General features: G+C 38.3%; 1 protein-coding gene and 1 long non-coding RNA gene across 9 annotated transcripts in view; one reads left to right on the forward strand and one right to left on the reverse strand.

Annotated features, from left to right (window-relative positions):
• The window catches only part of LSAMP (limbic system associated membrane protein), an 823,632-nt gene that overhangs the window by 735,971 nt on the left and 70,493 nt on the right, over positions 1-17,168 (forward strand). The gene's annotated exons all lie outside the window — the stretch shown is intronic.
• Positions 1-17,168, reverse strand: part of LOC140506606 (uncharacterized) — a 71,557-nt gene that overhangs the window by 43,307 nt on the left and 11,082 nt on the right. For 5 of the 6 annotated variants that reach the window (XR_011968007.1, XR_011968006.1, XR_011968001.1 and 2 more), the window contains exon 3: positions 15,182-15,510. The exons of the other annotated variant lie outside the window; for it this stretch is intronic. This is a non-coding gene — a long non-coding RNA (uncharacterized lncRNA). The remainder of the gene's footprint in view (positions 1-15,181; positions 15,511-17,168) is intronic. 6 annotated transcript variants of the gene reach the window in all.

Here is a 17,168-nt window from a genome sequence, read left to right on the forward strand (position 1 = left end):
TAGTATTTGACCTCTTCAACCATAAAAGAACCTTCAAGTGACCTGTGTGGAATACCCTATAAATAAATATTAGTTATGTTATTTGTGTCTCCTCATAGGCATTTTTTTTGAAAATTCCATAACATTTCCCAAGATTAGGAAATGCTTTTTATCATAGTTAGTCATTGTTAGAGTTTATCCTTCTTGTTTATAGCTACCCCTCCTATAATTTGATCATAGAGTTTTATCTTTTTCCTTTCCCTTTGGGCATAGTTCCAAATTGCTCTCCAAAATGGTTGGATCAGCCACAGCTCCACTCACAATGAATTAGTATTCCAACTCTCCCACATCTTCTCCAGTATGTATCATTTTCCTGTTTTGTCATGTTAGCCTATCTGATGGGCTGTGACATGTAGTACCTCAGAGCTGTTTTGATTTGCATCTCTCTAATCAATAGTGATGCAAAACATTTTTTTATATGACTAGAGATTGATTTAATTTCTTTGAAAACTGCCTGTTCATGTCCTTTGACCACTTATCAGTTGGGGAATGACTTGTATTCTTATAAATTTGACTCCATTCGCTATATATTTTAGAAATGAGGTCTTTATCATGGACACTAGTCGTAAAGATTCTTTCCTAGTTTTCTACTTCGCTCCTAATCTTGGGTGCATTGGCTTTATTTGTGCAAAAACTTTTCAATTTAATGTAATCAAAATTATCCATTTTGCATTTCATACTGCTCTCTATCTCTTGTTTGGTTATAAATTCCTCCATTCTCCATAAATCTGACAAATAAACTATTCCTTGCTCCCCTAACTTGTTTATGGTATTATTCTTTATTCCTAGATCATGTACCCATTTGGACTTTATTCTGATATATGGTGTCAGGCATTGCTTTATGCCCAGTTTCCACCACATTATTTTACAGTTTTCCAGCAACTTTTGTCAAACACTGAGTTCTTATCCCAGGAGCTAGGGTCCTTGGTTTTGTCAAATAGTAGACTGCTGTAATCACTGACTACTGTGTCTTGTGTACCTAACCTTTTCCACTGATCTACCCCTGTGTTTCTTTGCTAGTACCAAGTGGTTTTGATGATTGCTGCTTTATATACAATTTAAGATCTGATATGCAGGCCTGCAATTTCATTGGTATTCTCACCAGTTTCAAGTGAAAAACTCCCTCCACTGAGACAGATAAGCATTTTTTAATGCGACTTCTTGTCCCTGAGAATTGCCTGGGTCTCTGAGAGGTTATGCAATTTGTAGGGTTCATTCTGCCTCCATTCTGACTTGAACCCAGTCTTCTGACTGCTTCTCTAAATTCAGCTTCAGAGTAAGTATTTTTACCCCCAGAATTTGTTACAGGAAGAATAAGACTTTAGTTCTCCATTAACAACATAACGCAAGCATAATGCCCATCAAAACTTAACTGAAGAACATTTTCCATATCTCTGAAATCTTCTCCTTCTGCACTTTCACTCCCAAGAATCACTGATTTACTTAGACTCAGCTCACATTCCACCTACTGCTGGAGGCCTTTCCTTAAAGCACCATCTCCGCTATTCTCGCCTCCCCCAGCAGCTAGTGCCTAAAGTTAGCTGGCGTTTGTAATATTTATTTCTGGTGCAGTGGATAGAGGTCTGGGCCTATCAGGAAGACTTGAGTTCAAATTTGATCACTCAGTGTGACCCTGGGCAAGTCATTTAACCCTGTTGGCCTCAGTTTTTATATATATATATATACACATATATATATGCATATATATATACACATATATATATGTTTAAATATATATATACATGTATACATGTGTGTATATATATATATATTCTATTGTCTCCTCCATTAGATTGTGAGCTCATTGAAAATAGAAATTGTCCTTTTGCCTCTTTTTGTATCCCCAGATAGAGTAACACAGTGCCTAGCCCGTAGTACATATTTAATAAATATTTAATAAATAAATATTGATTGATTGAAATTATATGAATTAAAATATTTTTCAAAATACAGAGACTTAGCAGAGAAGATTCAAACCCAGGAGGAGCATGGGGTACATAGCAGCATCTCCATTGTCCTGTCTTCTCATTGAATTGCACCACAGATGTTTTTAGGGAACCTAGATAATTTACATAATATAAACTTGTCATGTTATCCACCTTAATTATATTGTCTGCAGAGCAATAACATAAAAGAATAGTAGCAAAACTATTCTTACTCCCATCCCAGAAATATTTCTATCTGAACTCCATCAAACTTAGATGAAAAAATGAGATAATGATAATAATGTGGAACAACTGTAAAGCCCTTTAAGTCATTATTTCCTATATGTATACACACAGTAGACATAAATGTGTGTAAAATCTCATTTTACACCTCAAAAATTTCAAATCTCAATTAATTTAAATTACAATCAATTTCAATTAAAATCTCTAACACAACACCTCACCACCACCCTCTGAGGTATTTTTTCATCCTCATTTTACAGACGAGGAAACTGAAGCTGAAAAGCATTGGGGTAAAGTAGAAAGGATGCTAGATTTGTAGCTAGAAGACTTAGATTTGAACCTTCGTAAAATCAGATAAATTGCTACACTTCTCTGGGCCTCAGTTTCTTCCCCTATAAGATGAAGAGTTTGAACCAGAAGACTTACAAGGTCTCTGAGTTCTAGTTCTATGGTACTCTTTTAAATTACTTTTCCAGTAAGATGCAGCTGGAAAGTGCCAGCCAGACATTGGGTTCAAGCCCAAGTCTTGTTGATTCCAAGTACAGCACTCTAATCACTATGCCACTGCAAATATCATTTAGACAACTCTTACGTTAAGAAATATGTGTTTCAAAACTTATTCTCTCATATTCAAACTTTCTCCCTCCCTCCCTCCCTCTCTCTCTCTCTCTTTCTCTCTCTCTCACACACAAACACACACTCACACACACATCATTTCCTTATTGAAGATAAATAATAAATAATCTTATTCAGTCAACTTCCTCAAATTATATAAAATTGGGGAGAAGAGTGGAAAATAATAGCTATAGAACTTAGTTGTAAAGAAGATCTGTAACTACACCTTTTTTCTGTCACTAGATTGCTAAGCACTCCCATTTGTGAGATTCAGGAATAGTTCTCTCCCTGTCCAAACTTACCCATCTGACTTTCACACGCTTGCTCACGGTCTCTTTTTCTAACACAAATATTTCTTGTATACACATTTTGGCAATCATTCCCCACAGAACCAAACTAATTAATCAGTGTGTTTCACTTCCTTTGAAGACCCAGTAAAGACCCAAGTGGCCAATGCATTGGGGAGATTTATAGAAGGAATCCCTTGCACTCCTTGGTAGAAAGCTAACACAGTTCATCATGTAGGGTCCTTTCCTTTCAGTCTTGTAAGTTACTGTGGCTGCCTGCTTTTTGTTTTTATTTAAGAAAGTAGGGAGAAGGGAAGAGGAGGGGAAGAATCTTCATGCTGGAGCTTTTTAAATGAAGTGACTTGTCAAGTCAGAGACTGTGGCAGTAATCTGAAAGGCAGTAAATTCCCTAGCCCTCACTTACACTGACAGTCTGTCACACACTTGAAACATAAATAGCACTGGAGACAAACTGCTGCTGTTTTCCCATTAAGCTTTGGCCCCCTGGCCTTCCAGAAGCTCATGTGCCCAGTCTGCCAGCATGTCTTGTTTCAGGGTCAGGCATGCTTGCCTTACCATTTAGGGAGGGCTGCCCATTGTTCTCAATCCTACCTCTATATTGGCAACAATGATCATAAAAGGTCCCCAGTGAAATAATCCCTGGAATGATGATTCACAAGAATCTAAAACTCTTTCAATATGTAGAATTCTTTAATTCTGGTGAATGGGGCCAAGTGTGAGAAATGAGCCATGTAGCCATCTTTTTATTTTTAATTTGCATGTTGTACTATCAGTGGGTACAGGTACAGGTGACCAGATATAACTACAACCTCTGTTTCTCCCCATAGTTTCTGTCTCTAGAAAGGTAATCAACCGCAGCCTATTATAATAATTAGCTCACTTTAAGCCTAGGGACAATAAATATCTCCTCAGTTCCTTGTGACTCCCTCTTCTGTTGCTTTACTGAACTTATATCAAACAATAAATTAAGAATGCAGTCATAACTGCTCAGAACCCCCAGTTAGGAAAAGTTCTAATTTTTAGACAGAAATTTGACTCCACCTTTAAATTTATATTTCTCTCCAGCTAGTCCTTGACATCTTAATGGCTGAAGGTTACTAGAATTATTTGGGTAAAGTATGTTGCAATATATCTTAATAGTTGGACAAGAAGATGGAAAGTTGAGGAAAGAACAGACTTTTCTAGAAACTTCCCTTGGGAGTTAGGAAGGTAGAAGAACTACCTATAACTGATGGTTTCTGTTTGAGCCTTCTCCTAGATACACGTAGGGCCAATGGTGTTCCACATCTTCTCCCGTCTCTGCCATAGTTCTGTCCTATTTTTCATTCTCCTTTCATCCGTTGGCCTTGTGCCATCATTTCTTTCTGGCTAAGTTCTTGAGGTCTGTAGTCCTTTCCTCTCTGCTACAAGAACTTCAAGTCCTGAAGTGGGGTCTGAACTAGATCACTAGATCACTAGATTTTGTAGATGACCATATTTCCTCATAATCAAGTTTCCTCAACCAGTCTGCAAACTTCCTGTGCAGCATCACTTTAATTCATGAGAAAGTTTTCAAAGACATCAAAAGTCAATGATTGATTCCTTAGAAGTGGTTAGGCCTGATTGCCTCCTAGTTCATACCTCTGGATGATTTTTTTATAATTTAGAAGTCCAGCCTCTCTTTAATTATTGAGATGGAGACATAGGGTGTTTCTTTTACATCTGCTTAGATCTTTCAAGGACCAATTGCATTTATAGGCACCCAGCTTCCCATAAACCATCTGGTCATTAAAATATTCTTCAAACTGCTTTCTGTTACTTGTATCATCCCTTATATCATCGGTTATCCATCAATGGAAAATTCCCAAAGATCAATTTGTGCTTGAACCAACTTGAAGTCCACTGACTTTAAGAAAGAAAATTTCTTTTTGCTATAATAGAGTAAATAATCCACTCAACTCATTGTCTCATTGTAGGAGTCAAGAAATAACTAGGTGAGCAAAAATAAAGGAAAGGCAGCACTACAGATGATAGTGCTTTATTTTAGTTGCATTTCAAAGACTTCCCTAAAAATTCTTCTGCTTCTTGGGTTCAGTTGCCTTGATAAGCTTACTTAACATATATTTTTTTTAATGCCATTTGATTTCTGTAATTCTCAGAAAAGGCAACTGCTGCTCTCCTCTTTTGATATTTAATCCTTCCTTATGGCACCATCACTAATAACAGCCAGGGGATGCCCCTACAGATTTGGTGATAGCACTGAAAGATCTGTTGTTCCTACTTCTTTGCAGTGATTCCAATTTTGTCCTTAAATGAGAAAGAACAGTTTTCTGCCCCCAGCCTTGACTACAATGCTCTCCAAATGGCATTTGACTCAAGTTGAGTGCTGCATTCCAGTCTTATTTATTTATTGAATTGTTTATTCAACATAAGGCATTCAATTTAGTCACCATGTTTTTATAAAATACTGATTGTGCCGAGTATTCTGCTAGGTTCTGGGGATACAAAAAAAGGGGAAACATGATCTCTGCCTTCAAGCAACTCACAGTCTAATGGAGAGGACAATACTCAAACAATTATATATGGGGAAGATATTACAAAGTAAATGAAAGCTAATAGCATTATGATGTTCCCAGAAATGCCTCCTGAAGGTAGGAGTCAAGCTGAGTCTTGAGAAAAACTTTCATAAGCTAGAAGTAAAGAGAGAATGCTTTCTAGAAATGAGAAAAAGCCAATGAAAAGGTATGGAGTCCAGAGATGGAGTGTCATATTCAAAGAACAGGAAAGAAATTAATTTCACTAGATCATCCAGCATATGAAAACTAGTAAAGTATAAGAAGACTGGAAAGATAGGAAGGAGTCAGGGTGCAAAGAGTTTTTTAAAAAGAAAACAAGATTTGATATTTAATACTATAGGTAATAAGGAGCCCTAGGAGTTTATTGAATATGGGTAGTAGTGAACAAAGTTATTATTTTGTAATAACAATTGGCATTGCATAGGCTTTATGGTTTACAAAGGACTTTCCTCAATAGAACTGTATGGACAAGATAGTGTGAACATTATTTCTGCTGTACAGATAAAGAAACCAAGTCTTGGAAAAGCCCATGGTCGTGCAGTGTCAGCCAGTGTCAGGAATTGAACCAATGCCTCCTGAGTCCAAACCCAGTACTGTTTTCATTATGCCATGTTGCTTTTAGAGCATGAGATTTTTTTTTCATATTTTACCTAGAAGGTGACGTTGAAGATGGAGAGGAGCATGCTGGTAAATGTTTAACAACAGTCTGTCCAAAACCAAAAGTATACAGGACCCACTTTTAAGTATAATTTGTATTTCTAACATTTTCTCTACCCCTTTCTTAAATCTAGATAATCAACAAAACGATCCAAGCCCTAATTTGTAGCATTGGGTGATTTCTGTAGTTTAAATACTCAAATGAAAAATTAGTCAACTCTTAAAAGGCAGTACAAGCTGGCTCCATCACCATCTTGAGTCCTACCCTTTCATTTTAGAAATGAGAAAACTGATAGGGGCAGCTAGGGGGCGCAGTGAATAGACCACTGGTCCTAGAGTCAGGAGGATCTGAGTTCAAATCCAGCCTCAGACACTTGATACTTACTAGCTGTGTAACCTTGGATAAGTCGCTTAAGCCCAACTGCCTTGCCTCCCCTTGGAAGGAAGGAAGGAAGGAAGGAAGGAAGGAAGGAAGGAAGGAAGGAAGGAAGGAAAGAAGGAAGGAAGGAAGGAAGGAAGGAAGGAAGGAAGGAAGGAAGGAAGGAAGGAAGGAAGGAAGGAAGGAAGGAAGGAAGGAAGGAAGGAAGAAGAAAACCAAGGCAAGAGAAGTTGAGTGACTTGCCCAGGGCAACACAGCTAATAAGTGATCGAGAAAGGATTTGAATCTAAACCAGTGCTCCATGCACTATACTATGCTTCTACTCAAGGATAGATTCATTCACTCATTCATTCATTCATATACTCAGCATCCGTTTAGTAAATACTTAATACTCATAATAAAAGTGATGTGTAAGTTAATTTACCTGTGTGTATGTATCTGTGTGTCTAAGGTATTCTGTGGATTATGGAATACACTCCTCTGTGAAGAACCCCTTTAGTGAGCTAGTCCAATTAGGTGGTTTTAATCACCTTGCACTTACAGATGGCTCTCAGAACTACTTCTTTAGCCAGGAACTTCTTCTAGCTCCATATCCCCGGGTCTGGGTTCTCACAAAACATTTTTAGTAGGATGTCCCAGTAACAGTAGAAACCACAAATTTAAAACTCTCCAAAACGTTCTCATTGTTTTCCTTGATAAATAGGTACTCCTTTCTAATTTTGCCTCTCCATGGTCATCACGACAACTTCCCTTTGCTTGCCCTACCCCAGAGGCATACAGTATTAAAATGATCATCAGAACCTCATTTGCCTTCACATATCATCTTTCACATTCAAGTTAGGCAACCAAGTGTAGGGAATAGGGTGTAGGGGATAGAAGACCTATGTTCCAAACCCACCTCAGATACTACTGATGTGATTACAGAGTGTCAAGCACCTCTCTATGGCTGTGAGTTATACATAGTTTGTGATCTGTGGAGTTCACTGATCCACAAAATCTTGGCATGATGATATGCTCTTCTGCCTAACTTTACAAATTTCCCATAATGCCATCTGGATCCTCCCTTTGTCCTTAGACCTGGAAAGAACATCAATCAGCAAACATTTATTATGTACCTACTATGTGTCTGGCACTGTGCTAAGTACTAGGGACCTAAAGAGGGAAAAGCAAGTCCCTGCCCTCAAGGAGTTTATAAACTAATATTATGTAATATTATAATATATTATAATATAATAATATAATGTAACATATTATAATTCATATGCAAACAAATATGTACAAAGCAAGCTATACAGGATAAATAGCAAATAATTAACAGAGGAAAGGCATCCTTTTCTCTACACTACAACTCTTCTGTCCTCCTGCTGCGTCACTAGCTTCTTTCAGGCTTACTCTTAAACAAGGGGCCTGTGTTCTAGACAAATTTCATTAAAGTCTTACCCCAGGATCCCAATCATCTCCATCATCCTCTTTATCACCCTGTGACACCCAACTTCTTCAAATCCCAGTTCGAAACTCACCTTCACCATGTTTCTTCCTTGGTTAATAATTCTATGTTTCTCATCGTGCCTATATTTTGTTGATGCCTCAGCATTTTTGTTTTCAATTTGAATCATAATTTCCTCTTACTATGTCAGTATTTTCATATGAGATAGTACTCTTTCACTGACTCAGTAGTGAATTAATAGGATCATCAATTTAGAAATAGATAAAAGCTTAGAGGCCAGCAAATCTAATCCTTTCATTTTATAGATGAGGAAACTGAGGCACACAGAGGCTAATACTATATACAAATTATAATGCCTTAAAATTTTCAAACTTTACAAATACTATTTTATTCTTACAACCCTATGAGGTAAATTTTATTATTATCTGTATTTTTCACAAGAGGAAACTGAGGCAGATAGAAGTTAAATGACTTGCCTGGTTACATAGTTACTAAGTATATGAGGCTGGATTTGAACTGAGGTCTTCTTAACTATCTTAGTGCTACTTAATTTGCCTAGTAAGTAAAACACAACTAGTAAGTGTCTGAGGTGGGGTTTCAGCCCAAATCCTACTAACTGCAAGTCCAGTACCCTACCTACTAGAGCTCTGAATCTGGTTTTTGTTTGCTTGGTTTTGATTGTTTAGTTTTTTATTTTATTTTCTGTTTTACACCATCCTGACTAAGTCCATGTTCTGAGTGATCAATGGATATTTTTAATTGCCTGGATTCAATCAAGTATCTCAAACATTCTACCTTTCTTATTCAGCTATATGATTGAAAAGTAGCAACCGGTGAGCACCATTTGGAGTATATTTGAATTATGACCGTTATTTATCTCGTTTTCAACTTTTTAATCCTGAGGCCAGATTTTAGAGCCCTTCTGATTTCTACAGTAAGGTTAAAGACTTGACTCTTCAGCCCTTGACAAGACTCTGCTTCTCCCAACTTGTGCTTTTTCCGGAAGCTGACTTTTCAATTGCTTCCTCCTGTTGTTCTTAATTATTGTGTTGCTGATTCGATCTCATCCAGTCATACCCAGTTAGCATTTATTAAGGCACTGGGCATAGAGAGACAAAACAGATAAGCCAAAGTTCCCTCAAGGAACTCGCATTCTACTGGAAGATACATGGAAGGGACCATGAGGAAGGGCCTGCCCTGAAATTTTGATTTCACGTTCAGAATAGTAAGGACAAAGAGAACTCTAAGAAATCCAACCAAGCTGGGGGAAGGAATTGTGAAGCAAATTTAAAATTTAAAATGCCACGGCCCATAGGTAGAAAAGCAAATGGAAATGGAGTCGATAGCCTTAAATTATAGCCACCAGCTGACTGTATATAAAAAATGAAAATGCAAACCATAATAAATTTAGTTTCTGTAGGTGCCAGGAAAACAATGCCAGGGTATTCCTCATCACTTGGCTCATTCTCTTTCATGGAACCAGAGCCAGTTTTAAATCTTCTTTACCATTGTGCTTGTCCCAGGTTTTCTGGCTCCTAACTAAAACCCCTGGGTCTACAGAAGGCATGAAGCCAACTTACACCACATATACACTCTTGTCTTTTGCTGTTTAAAGAGTGAGCATTCTGTCCCCCTGTACCTATCCATATAGTGCTCCTGTTCATTCTCCTTCTCCCTCTCTCTCCCTCCCTCCCTCTCTCTGTCTTTCTCCCTCCCTCCCTCTCCCTCTCTCTCCCTCTCTGTCTCTCTTTTCCTCCCTTCCTCTCTCCCTCTCTCTCTCTCTCTCTCTCTCTCCCTCCCTCCAAGAACTAATCTCATTAATTCCCCTAATTTTAACCCTTCCTCATTTTCCCTTTACCCTCTATCTCTTTAAATAATTCTTTAATTTCTCTCCCTGATTTCCCACTGAGATTGGTCCCAACCCCAATGTGTCCACATCACCCTCTTAATCATACTCTATTCACCACCTTTCACCCACCTCGCTTAGTGATAACAAGTTCTTTCAACCATGGGATAGTATAACTGTATGACAAACAAGGAACTCTGAAGAAGGCTGGGAAGCTGAGAAAACAGAAACTTCAAAGGATTTGAGGGGAAGAGGTATCACAGCTGGAAATACAAATAGAACACTATTCACAGCCTTCTTGGCTTTTTATTTCTTTATTTGATTGTTGCTGGTGAATATATTGTGCAGAGTTGGAAGGAGAGAAAAGAGAAGCTGGTGAACATGTCCTTAGGAAAAAACAACAACATGAAAAGTGATGTAAGAACAGAAACTTGGCTCCAGCATTTGAAGTTACTACAGAAAACTTCAAATGGCATTATTGATTTGTAATCCTTTTTCAACCATGTTTTTTAAAAGTAGAGTTTGATAGCTTGCTTCTGTTCAACTATCATTACTTTCCTCAACACATATTCATGAAAAAGCAAACCTGAAAGTGAGGTTTATGGGACTCCTGGAAAATGACTGTGTATATGTGAGTGTGCATAGGTATGTGCACATTTGCATATAATATGTCTGGGGTGGGAGGGCGGGATACATAAATATGTTAAAAATGGTAAATAAGTGTCTTAAAACTAGCTAATATCTATACAACCAGTTATCACAGGCTTCCTCCTAAGAAGGGCCTGAAAGTACTAAGCAAAACTTTTCCTTTCTCTTAACTGGTTGCCCCAATCCAAACAATCTGGAAACTTAGTTATCTGACATACTTTCCCCTCAAGGATACATCAAGAAGCAACAGTAGGGAGCAGTTCACCTAACAAGCACACAGGTTCAAAAGGCTCACAGATAAATATGTTGATTTACAGATTAATGGAAACAAAGAGAATTTATATCAGAGCCCTTAGAAAATTATAATTCTGCTAATTAGAAAACCTACCTCCTGAGGCTCCAATAACATCAGGCCCTTAGAATTATAGTGCACTTGGCTGTGGAAGTTGCTTCTATGTTGCTAATGAAGCTTCCCAATATATGTATTATCCTGCAGTGTTTTATAGCCTTGTACTCCCTTCCATGGTTGTTCTGATCATCTGAGCAGCTAGGAAAGAGCACTGGCCCTAGAGTCAAGACAGCCTGAATTCAAATCTGGCCTCAGACACTTGATACGCCCTAGCTGTGTAACCCTGGGAAAGTCACTTAACCCAATTGCCTTGTTAACAAACTACTCAGAGCTGCACTGTGTATCCGCAACCATGAGCTCCCAGTAGTTGTCTGGCATCTCCTTTCTTTGGATTACTCTTAACTGACATAATAGCTAATTGAAGAGGCTTCTATATTCTCACTTTTGGCCTCAGGGCCTTCCAACTGATATATGTGGAAATATTAAAAGAACTAAGATGTGCAGCTTAAGTAAATAGTCACTAAAAGGAGGATATGCTAATTAGATGCAAAAATTTGAAAGGTACATACACGAGGGAGGACAAAGAGTTATTTAAGCTCAATAGTGAGATATTAACAGGAAAGATGAAATAACATTGAGAAGGAGAGATTTAAACTAAGCATCAGTTCCCAAAATAAATAGAATAAAGAACAAGGTCTGCAAGGAAGTGGAAATAGGTTGAATAGTTTAAAATGTAAAATGTTGAACTTATATTTCTAATAAACATTTTCAAGTGGGCAGAGACTAGAATCAGAAGCTATTTTTGTAACCAGGGATTGGGGGGCAGGAGTGGGGCCAAATGGCTTCTAAAATGAAAAAGTTAATTCAGCAATAGAAGGAGCCTCAAACTCTTGTAAACTAGAGAAAATCCATTAAGTTTGTATCGAGGAAAGAAGCTAGGCATGGTCATAGAATTGATGAATTGAGAACTAATCATCAAAATGGGTTATGAGAATGGAAGAGAAAGATTTGCAATAGGGAAAGATACCAATTTGTCAAAGATCTGTTCAGTGATTGGCCTAAGTTCCATTATCTGTAAAATGAAAGGGCTGGACCAGATGACCTTTGAGGTACTATACAGTTCTAAATCTATGATCATATGAACTACTAAAATTATAGTCATCTATAACTTTATACCTTACAACTATAGGCAACTACATTTTGTGATTACACAGTTCTGGGCTTGGAGTCAGAAAAGGCTTGAGTTCAAATCCTGCCTGATGCACTCAATAGTTAGCTGTATAACCATGATCAAGTAACAATTTCTTTGGGCTTCAGTTTCCTCATCTATAAAATTAAGGTTGTTCTCAGTTATCTCTAAGGTCCCTTCTAACTATAAATTTATGAATATGTAGACAGAAAAACATATATTTTGAGTTGAAAGACACTTCAGAGTCCAACCCTCTTATTTTACAGATTGGGGTAACTAAGGAATAAAAAGGCCAAAGAAATATAGTATGAGAGATTTAGTGTTGGAGGATCTATGATTGAGCAATACCTTTGGAGTTGGAAGATGGGATCATAGCCTATGTTTACCACTTACCTCTTTGCCCCAGTTTCCTCATCTATAAAACAGAGAAGTATCAACTAAATAGCCTCCAAGTTATTCTTAAATCTGTCATCTTAAAAAATAGATACATGATAAATGCAAGGTAATTTGGGAAGGAATGGACATTGCTATTGAATCACTTCAGTCATGTCTGAATCTTTGTGACCCCTTTGGGGGTTTTCTTGGCAGAGACACTGAAGTGGCTTCCATTTCCTTCTCCAGCTCACTTTACAAATGAGAAAACTGAGGCAAAGAGAGTTATGTGACTTGCCCAAGGCATGGCAGTAGGCATAAAGAAATGCTTCATGGAGAAGGAGTGTTTGAGTTGAACTTTGAAGGAAACAAGGAATTCTAAGAGGTGAGCATGAGTAGGGACGGCATTCCAGGAGCAAAAAATAACCGGTGCAAAAGCACAAGGATGTGACTTGGAGTGACATGTGTGAGAAACAGAAAGAAGGCCAGTCAGGCCTTCAGGAAGGGGAATAATGTAGAACCATGCTGGAATGGTAGGTTAGAGCCAGGTTGGGAAGGGCTTCAAATGTTAAACAGAGGAGGCTATATTGGATCTTAGACACAATAAGAAAACACTGAAGCTTAATTGTTATGGGAATGACAAGATCAGAGCTAAAGTTTAGTAAAATCACTGTAGCATATGTATGAAAGATAAATTGAAATGGAGACAGGATTGAGTTAGGACCAATTGGAAAACTATTTGAAATAGTCCAGACGGGAGACTATGAGGGACTGAAGTGAGGTGTTCAGCATATGAGTAGAGAGAAGAAAACAGAACCAAACAAAAGAGAACATTTTGTTGAGTTAGACAAGAAGGTCTGGTAATTGATTTGATACAGATGTGAGAGATGGCAAAAAGTCAAAGACTGAAGTGGCAGTTTTTGGTGATTGGAAAGTTCATGGTATCTTTGACAAAAATAGTGAAGTTCAGAGGAGGGGTTGATTTGAAAAGAAAGAAAGATAATATGTTCCATTTTAGGTATTTCAAGTTTGGGAAGCTTATGGGGCATCTAGTTGAAGTGGCTAATATATAATTCCTGATACAGAAAGAGGAGAGGGAGAAGGAACTAGAGGGGCAACTAGGTGGCACAGTGGCTAGAGCCCTGGAGTCAGGAGGACCTGAATTCAAATCCAGCCTCAGACACTTACTAACTATATGACCGTGGGCAAATCACTTTAACTTCAATTGCCTCCCAAAAAACCCCCCAAAACTTTAGGGTTAAATTTAGTTCTCTGGGTTACTTTCATCATGATGATAAACCTGTGGGAATGAGTTAGATCACCAAGTGAGCCTTCCCATAGAAAAATGAGAATACAGGACAGAGCCTTAGGGAACACCTATAGTTAAGGAGATGTGATATGAATGTGAGTCTAGAGTAATTAGAGAAGTAAGGGGAGAGTCAAGAGAGAATATTGTCATAAAACACAGAAGAGAAAGTATCTAGGAGGAATGGGTGACCAATGATGTCACATGAGGCAAAGAGGTCAAAGAAGATGAGGACTGAGAAAAGAAAATTAGAATTAGCAATTATGAATTAAATTGGAAACCTTGAAGACAACCATAAAAGATGAGCGGTGAGGTTGCAATCCAAATTACAAAGAATTAGGAAGCAAGTGAAAAGAGAATAAATCAAGGCAATTGTAACAGCAAGAACCTGACACATCCAGGATGGCTTGCTAGCACAGGTTCTTAGACCTGCTTTTCTAAAAGGAAAGCAACTTTTGAGGGGTCAGCAATCTTCTTTAATCTGTATACCAACAGAGAAAATAAAAGTGGAGAAATAAAGATTAACAGACAGGGTTTCCAACTGTCTGACCATAAGCAGTACATACATCACAGATCAACGGACAGATTCAACTGTCTGACCATTACATAAATACATAGTTACCAGAGAGGGAAACACCAACATCTGGGTTTTAAAAGGGGGAGAGTGGCAGCTCCTTAATGGTTACCCAGAGTCTAATCTGGCATCTTCTAAGCCTCCAAAGCAAAACCTCACCTCAGAGTATATATACACTTTTCAGAGCCTGAGGACATGACCCTTGTGACCCAGTGCCACATTAATTAACAAAAGGTGTGGATCTTCCTACAAAACAAGACTCCCCTAATCAAGCTTCCCTTAATATGCTTCACCTGAGGTTTATTAATGGGGAAGGGAAGATCTTTAATTCGAATTACAGCAATGCTTACAGATTGCCTTTGTTTTATGGGAGTTTCCTTTGAAAAAGAGAAGAAATACAGGGTTGTGGTTTAGGAGGATGGGAGGGCCTAGTGAGAATTATTTAAGGATAAGAAAAAATTGGTTATCTGTGAACTACAGAGAAGAAACTAATAAGAGCAGGGAAGAAAATGATAGTGGTGGCAATCTGCTAAAGAAGGTGGGAGGAAATGAGATAAAGGGTTTGTGAGGAAGGATTAGTCTTGGTGAGAAAAGGGTCATTTCATCAGAGGCTGGAATAAAGGAGGAGAGAATTAATTAATTAATTAATTGATACGGAGAGAATGGAACATGGTAATACAGAGAAATGGAACTGAATAAGCTCAGGGTAAGGGGCCTCTATGTACTCACTAAAGTAGGAGACAAGGTCCTTAACTTAGTGGGAATGTGGAAAAGATGGTGTGGTGGGTAGACTTGATGAGAAGGTAGAGATCAAACTGGAAACAAAGTCCTGGATCTCCAGCTTCAGATCTTCTTCTATCACTGTCAGCAGCTCAGGAAGATGTAGCAATGTGGTCACAGAGATAGTGTCAAAGATAGCATTTGAACTCACATCTTCTTGAATTCATTTACAGCACTAATGATAATAATATGCCGCTTTTCACATTGGAAAAATAAGGTGGCACCTAACTGAGCTGTGGAATGTTGCCATTAAGGAGCAGCTTTTTTTGTTCAATAGCCTGAAATGAACAAGGGAAAAAAATTATAGTTCTTCAGATGAAAGCCATAAAATTCAGCAAATTTACACAATATTAATATTTCCATACCTTTTATAGAAACAACAATTTTGCAGGGTTCCCCACGCATTTTAGAAGTCAAAGAGGATATCCCAGCCCATTCTGTAACTACAGAATCCTTGATATTCTGTGTCTCCGAGCAGGAGAGTATCCTCTTCTTACAGGGATATTTATCTGCCTACCAACAATTAGTCCAGTACTCTAAGAAATTAAATCTGTTAGAAGAAGTTTCCAGCCCAGCAGGTTTGCTGGGTCCTACTGATTTTGTGTAGTAGGACAGATGATTCATGTTGAGAATCTGTGTCATGGTCTAACCAGATAATATATAAAAAATGCTAAGGAGGAGAAGGCAGTCAAGAAATATTAAGGAAGGTACACAATAGGAGAACCCACTGAATCCAAGTCATGGTATTTCTGCAGGAGTAAACTGTATAGTAGAGGAAAGAATAACAAAGGTGCAAAGTTTCAGGGAAAAATCAACCCATTACTTAAGTCTTCGGAAGGTTGGAAAATTCCACAGTTAGAATGCAGCTCAAGCTGCCAGTTTAGGCTTTCTCAAGGACTTCTGGGGGCTCTCTTCTTTTCAAGCCTTCTCGATTCCAAGAAAGGTTTATCTGCTTTCAGCTGGTGTTGACACTGCCTTTGGGACGGGGTTGTGGAAATTGAGTCTGGTCTTCGTAACTTAATTTCCTGCTGTTTGGAACTCAGGTCACAACAAGGCATTTTGCCCAAAATCACTGTGGATTGATAAGGGATGCCAAGAAATGTGATTAAGTATAAATGTGAGGCTTTAAACATATTAATGTTGTTAGGGGAGGCACAGTAGTGGAACGTTTTAGCAGAGAACATGCAATTGAAGATTTCTCTAACATATTAATGTACACAAGGTATTCAGTCAGTCTGGGAGTTGTGTTTGTCCTTCATTTTCGAAGAGGACCATGACATCAAGGAAATGATGACATATGTGACTTGCAGTTGACTTTGAATCGAGGGAGGGAGGGCTATGCAAGGTAACCAGCCTCACTTTCTCCTCCAGAGCCATCAGGATCCAGTAGCCAGATATTCATCAGAATGACTGGAGATGGCCCAGGATGCAATGAGAGACCCTGGCCCTTTTAGGCTAAGTAAGGCCTTTTCAGGTATTTAGTTAGAGTGAGCTAATGTCCATTCAATGAATGGGCGTCTTTAAGAAGTGAGTTAAGGGATGGCCCTTTTAATTAGAAAAAAAGAGGAAAAATCAAGGTGGGAGGGGAAGACCCTCAGGGTTGCTGTTCCAAAGAGAAACATTTATCATTGACATTCACTCTAAGCCAAGAGGGCCCAAAATATATCCATTAAGTGGAGCTTCGCAGAGAGCAGAAATGTAATGAATCTTGGAGATTTTAGAAAATGAAGACATGGGCAGTTGAGGTTTGCTACTTAAGATAAATCTAGACTGCAGAGGGTGGTGCATGCATGCCTTTAATCCCTCCTTTTGGGAAAGGCTAAGCCTAATGAATCTCTTGAGTTGAGGCATTCTGAGCTGCAGTAATGCCAACTGGTGTCTATACCAAGTTCAGCGCTAAATAGTGAGCCCACTTGGATCAAAGGCATTTGGAGAT

Source organism: Notamacropus eugenii, chromosome 5 (assembly GCF_028372415.1).
Source record: "Notamacropus eugenii isolate mMacEug1 chromosome 5, mMacEug1.pri_v2, whole genome shotgun sequence".
In the NCBI taxonomy this organism is placed as follows: Eukaryota; Metazoa; Chordata; class Mammalia; order Diprotodontia; family Macropodidae; genus Notamacropus; species Notamacropus eugenii.